This window comes from Phalaenopsis equestris, unplaced genomic scaffold, assembly GCF_001263595.1.
Source record: "Phalaenopsis equestris unplaced genomic scaffold, ASM126359v1 Scaffold000397, whole genome shotgun sequence".
NCBI lineage: Eukaryota > Viridiplantae > Streptophyta > Magnoliopsida > Asparagales > Orchidaceae > Phalaenopsis > Phalaenopsis equestris.
The window spans coordinates 64,557-71,364 of NW_018164839.1; the positions used below are offsets into that span (position 1 = coordinate 64,557).

Sequence of the window (6,808 nt, forward strand, 5' to 3'; positions counted from 1 at the left end):
TAGGGGACCGATTTAGGCTGCCAGAACAGCAACGACAGCACGGGGAATGGTTGGGAGAGCAGCTAGGTAGTGGTGGAGTGTGGTTCGGGCGGCTGAAATGGTTGTGGCAGTGAGGGAGGCAAATTCTGGAAGGTGGCAGCACGTGGAAAGGGGTAGGGCGCAGGTTATGGAGGTGGCGGAGCATCGAGAGGGGAGCAGCGGGCGGGGAAGCCAAGAAAAGGCAGGAACAACAACTCCTTGCTGACCTGGATGGTGGCAACAAGCAGAAAGCAGCTGTCAGTGGCTTGAAAACTACAGGAAGAACATCAGGACTGTTGTTACGAGCGGCTGCAGCAGGGACAGAGAAGTTGGGAGTAATGTGGGAGGATGCGGAAGGGATAGGGGAAGATAATCATCACTTCAGGAGAGAGATACGGCTAGAGCAACACCCAATCTCTCGGATACAACTACTAAAAGGAGAAATAGCGGACGCCAGCAGCTATCCTAAACAAAATACATAAACTTGAAAACCTCAAACAAAAGAATCACATAAATAAGCTTTAGATACTTAAGATTGGATCCCGCTATAGAAAGGAGGCGCAAAACCACAGTGGGAGAGCCGGTCGGCCCCTTTGGGTCTAGATTGAACACTGGTTTGGTCCAGATGAGAGAAATTGTGGGATCGGCTCCCGCAGCTTTTTATGCCTACATTACTGTAGTCAAGATCGTAAAATTGCTCCTGCAATACTGTATCAATACGGAGCTGTGGAGGAAAAATCTCACTTCATAGAATTTAATTACTAGTGCTAAATTAGTCCCCAAACCTTTTTAACGGGAGCTAAAATAATCATCATCAAGGACTATTTAAAATCATGTTAAAAGACTCTAGAAATAAAATTGACACTTATAAACTCTGGAATTAAAATGGCCGACAGCAAAATGTCAGAGGACCATATTATCACTTTTCTTTTATCAGTAGTAAGATAGCTAAGAATGGATATCGGATTGAAACACACATCTCAAACAGGTTCTACTAGTGGTGAGAAGCATCTCTGCTTAAATAATCAAACAAAAAGGATCTAGCAAAATAATTAACAATAAAAAATACATAAATCTCAGAAAAGTAGACATCAAGGCTTAAAGATAAAAAAAGCTAATTTACCCAAAATTAACCATAATGGTTTACCCATTTAATACTGACATCAATGAAATGATGAGCCTGGCATTCAAATATCTGTAGAAATGATCTTGATCGTGGTTCCCATATGTGTGTAGTGATACATGATATTGTCTTGGTCAGCAAAATCCAAACATTTTGATGTCTAATCTTAATCAAAATTACTAACCATAAGAGACCAAATAAAAAATATCAGTAAGAAATCATTAACAAAGAGGTTTCCTCAGCATATTCAGCATAGCACCTTAGAGACCTGATGATTACCAGTAAGCTGGCACAGGCGCTATGGAGGGGGCCATTCCTCAAATGGTTATATTGCTGCTAGATGGCAAATAAGAGGAATTCAGCCAACTTAACAGTGCCTACCTCTTCTGATTTTGATCCATTCAATAGGATTATTCAACGATGAAAAGACTTAGGTCTCCCAAAAACAATGGGATTGTCTGGTTGAATTTTTTATTATTTTGGTTTTTTATTTCATGTGATCATTAAAAAGTTTGACTTTTAGACATTTGATCCAAAAGAAAAAAAGCAAAATTTATTCAGGAATCTGTTATTTTAATATTATTAACAAACCAAAAAGCTAGAATCTGATAATAACATAACATCACAATAACAAGTCAATGATTAGAATCCCTCAACATTAACAATAATATATCTTAGAAGATGCACTCCTTAAAAATGAACAGGCAGGATTACGGATACTCTTTATGGCAAAAGTTAATTTTTAATAAAACTTGTTGCCTTCGTATTATTTATTGATGAGTAAGCATTGGAATCACAAATTTCTCTATGAATATCATAGTAGGGAAGAAATAACTTGACAAACGAGAATGCATAAAAGTTGGAATGGATGATGAAAGTTGGATAACTTGCAAATGATCTTTTTTAAGTTTTAACAGACCTTCCGAGCAGCCAAAGCTGCAGCCACACCAGTAGCCAACACCTTAAGATCCTCCCTTTCGTCGCTCTTAATTTTAACCACCTGAGAAAAAAATGTTTTATGGAATCAGACAATAGAAAAATTGATACAAACAATACAGTTTTCAAAAGCTATTTCCACTGTATACCCGTTTTTCAATATTAACACCACTTTTCCTCGTCACAGGAAATACTGTAGAAATTTTTGTCAAAATAATAAGAGCGTTGCGAATTTCCATGTACTCAGTGGACTCCAAACATTGTGCCAGTAACCTTGTCATCCTTCCACTCCATTTCCAATGCACCTATAAAAAAGTGGATTACATCTAAACCAACGTATTTATATAAAAAAAAACTGTTTCCAAACAAGCTTACAAAAACAAAAAAGTTGGAACCAAAATACTAAAGGATGACAGAAATATAATGGATGACAGAAATACAACTAAAAAGAGAATTCTATGAAAAGAAGGAACTGCCTAAAATGAAAAAGATAATAATTGCTACTTAGATCATATATCAAATATGATGCGGCCAAAAAAGATAATTACGCAAAACATTTTATTCCTTTTCAACCAGGTTCTTTCCTGAGAATAGATAACTGCACATAGTCACTCACTCGGACTGTTTAAGGCATAGAAAAACAATGGAGACACCCATAAATACAAAGTTTTTTTAATTATTAAAAAAAAGAAAAGTGTCCCAATTCTTTACAGGCGGCAATATTAGGCCCAAAGTTCATAAAAAGTGCCAATTTAGTTCTATTTTTTTTTTAAATGGGTTGAAATAATCCCCGATAAGGATTATTTTTACTCACATTAAAATAGTTTGGGACTTATTTAGCACTTTCATAAACTCTGAGATCAAAATGACCTCATTAGTCTGGGGACTATATTCACACTTTACTCAATTAAAAAGTAGTTCATTTCAGTGTTTTGATAACAAAAGGGAAAAAAAGCATCAATACAAAGTCAAGATTGGCATCATGTACTTGGAAGGTAGTTACAAAGTGTTGAGCGAAAATAATGAACTTAAAATAATGTTCATAGCAGAAGCACTGAAATTAGATATTCAAGAACTTTTCGGTGGTAAAGACGTACTCGAATAAATTGACCATATGCCACACGCTGACTATTGGGATATCTGTAATAAACAGCAAAACCTGGCATGTTTCCACATTCATGTTCATAAATAGATTCATCATTCTGCAAAACAGAAGCTTCTAAATAAATGGTGAATAAAAAAATAATTTATTTTAAAAAAAATAATTATGGTTTAATTTTAATTACTCAACAACCTTCCAATAGTATGCCATTTTAAGGGTCTCATATAAGAACCTTCCCAGTCTGCCAGCTTCATACTCAGTGCAGCAGAAGATCATGGGCTGTAATGTCTTACAAATAAGAACATCAATATGATTGACCGTGTTGAAGAATGGTGTTCCAAGCGAATGTAGCATGTGCACAAATTTAGCACAATAAACAGCATCAGGCATGCTAAAGATGCAGCGCGGAAAAATGCATCGCTGAAGAAACTCCATATTAATTTTTAATGTGTCGGGACAAGAACTCAACCACTTGTCCTTTTCACGTCTAAGCCTATGGCGCACGGACGTAACATGTTGTTCGTGCTTTTGAAGCTCCCTGACAAGTCTATCGAGAATAGCGATGTTCGAATTATCAGAAAGCTCTTCTAATGCTTTAATGGCAGCATGCTGCTTCGCTATTTCTGCTTCATATCGATTTCTTGGAACATAAAGATCATAAAGGGTGAGCCCCCAAAATGTGGCATAGAGGTCAGGGGAGAGGCTATTCCAAGCTTTTACAGGTAGCATTGATCTAACTACTTCCAGGAGATCTGACCACCTGCAAAAAACAAAAGGATAGTTGAACTTAGATGATAAGAAAATCAACAGGCATAAGAGCTCCAGTAGTCCCATAAAACAGGCGAAAACAAAAATATCATTGTGCAAGAGAACGCACATTATAGGATTTTTGGAAATACCCAGATCCAAAACAAGGTTGCTAGAAGATTGCTCAAAATCATTTCCTTCACTCGCCATGAGTGTATCTTCCATGGCATCAAGGGGCCATAAGACTTCGGGACTGGTGGTAGATTTGAAGAGCCTCAGCACCGGTCGATATATTAGAAAAGCCACCTGATTTGAAATAGATCAAATGCATGATAAGTTAAATAGCACACTATAAACAATTCAAGGTGTTAACCATAACCTATTATAAGCTTATTCAAGCAAGTGAGAAGTGAGAAGCTATAGCGAAAAATAAACAGTTCAATTTAGCATAAGCTTAAAGCTAAAACACGGTGGGAGCAAGCCAGCTTGTACAAGAAGAGTGAAGAAAGGATGACGGATTTGAGAGGAGCTATTATAAGCTTTTAAATGATACTAGATATATTACAGAAAGTGAAAGCTAGAGTGAATGAAGTATTACCTCTGGTTCAAGGTGATATTGGTGAACAAGATCATTGAGAGGGGGGATTAGCTGAGCATACGTTGAAGTTGGAGCAACAGCACTTACGAGAAATTCCACATACTGAAGAAGTGTCCCATGACAACGGTCAAATTGCTCGCTAACCATTTTAATGTATGGAGCATCAGCATGAATCACAACCCTGAGCATAAAGTAAGACATTTAACAAAACATTAAGAAAAAAAATGTGTAGTTGCCGAAAATTAGATGAATTGTTAGTCATTGCAATTACTGATCAAATATTATACCAGAGATATTCAAAATTAATATTTTTCATGGTGATTTGGGTGGAGGGAATGAGGTCTAATTTTGTTAAGCAAAGGAAAGAGAAACAGGCAAGAATGAGAACGTGTGTTAGTGCTGTTTAATCTAAAACGGGTCATATAATTCAAATTATTCTATAATTGATTAAAGCTGACAATCTTACATGGAGCGGTGCTGTGCTATAAGTAATAAAAGCGGTATAGCCAACTTAGGTTCATCCTTTGGAAGTAAGGAGTCTCTCAACCTCATAGTAGATTTGCTTAGTGCCTGAATTAAGAAGAAATTAAACATAAAACAAATAATCTCTTTTTAATGCTAGCACAATAGTAAATAGAAATAATTAACACAAGACAAAAGTGGGTTCATAATAAGCTATGTGAAAAAACTAACCATTCATGTCAGCCAAAAAAAAAAAATCCAAAAAGTAGCAAGGACAATAAAACAAAACATTGACTCTGGTTTTGACACTTAACTGTCGGAAGATGATAAATGACGAGGATTGATTGATTCTGATGGAACCATCCTATTATTATGATAATGGAAAATGGGGGAGTACAAAAAATGAATGATCAAGAATTAATATAGGAAATAGAAACAGAGCACATCAGCAAAATCAAATCAACAGCTTAAAGCACAGAAATGCAAAAGCCATAAAACAAGGAATATTAATTCAAACATATAAATGTTAATTAACAAATATTCTGAACTGCAGCAATCTTAGGATCGCCCAGTATAAAAGCTTCTTTGATTGCAGTCCATATGATATATGCTTTTATAATAGCACAAATTTATCCCACAATGTCTAGCTACAGTTGAAATTAGGATTCTTCCGACATAATTTACCCTTTTCCCCAACAATTTGGAGTATGCTTTATAAAAAACCAAATTTTATCTGTCATACATCTATGCAAAAGTGCAAACTAATTTGTTGCCTAGTTGGTTAAGGTATGTAGTTTTGTGGATTTGAGCATCAATCATCTGTTTTACTCGAGTATTTCAACCTTTCAAATTTTAATCATCATATCGTAAAAATTCAGAAACCAAATCATATCTACATTGTGTATTATAATTGAAATGATGGGGTAGGTGAAACTAACTTTAAGGAGTGAATGAATGAAAGAACGGTTGCAAGAAAAAATGCACATATGTTTTAAAACTGTATGGAATCCCCAAGATATGCCCTACTAATTCTCTCACTCTGTGGTTCTGGCCTGCATTGTTGTGTTAGGAATGTAGAACAAACTAATATGAAACTGACAACAAATGCACTTGCCCCTTTGAACAAAAAACTAGCAGAACGAGAGGGAGGGAGAGAGGGAAAGAAGACAAATCAAAGAGAACAAAAGGACTCAGAGAAGAAACAAGTCAAGACAAGTAGGAAAAATTGTGTATCAGGGTCACCAAATGGTTTAGCACATCTGAGTGCTTTGGAAACCCATACTCGTACCTTCTAATACAGACTTCAACCTAGGAACTCTAAACAAAGTACATATGAAATTCTAAAAAAGACTCAACCTGAATTGACAGTAAGCAGGCGTTATTTCACGCAATGGTATAATGAATCATGATGGGTTCAATAATTTAGCCATATGTATCCTACTTATAGTGATTACAAGAAAAGAAAAGAAATGTGCAATAATATTGTATTAAAAAAAGGCAAAAATACCAAATATTTTCTTACAATTAATTGAATAAATCCCTAAATAAATACTAGTGTTGTTGATTTGATTTGTAAATATATCCTAAAAGCTACTCCCACAAAAAACTACTTTAAGCTTCATTAGCATCAATTAGGATTTGTATGGATTTGATTTGGGAAACAGTGCATCAAACAGATCCATAATTACCTTGAATTTTTATCAAATGCATCTCTACTCATGTCTCTGTACTAATTGAATAAATTCCTAAATAAATTCTAGTGTTGTCGATTTGCTTTTTACATATATCTTAAAAGCTACTTCCACAAGAAGTCCTTTAAGCT

The 6,808-nt window shown here is 35.5% G+C and overlaps 1 protein-coding gene across 1 annotated transcript in view; it reads right to left on the reverse strand.

Annotated features, from left to right (window-relative positions):
- The window catches only part of LOC110026713 (THO complex subunit 2), a gene marked incomplete at its 5' end in the record, with an annotated part of 81,850 nt that overhangs the window by 6,166 nt on the left and 68,876 nt on the right, over positions 1 to 6,808 (reverse strand).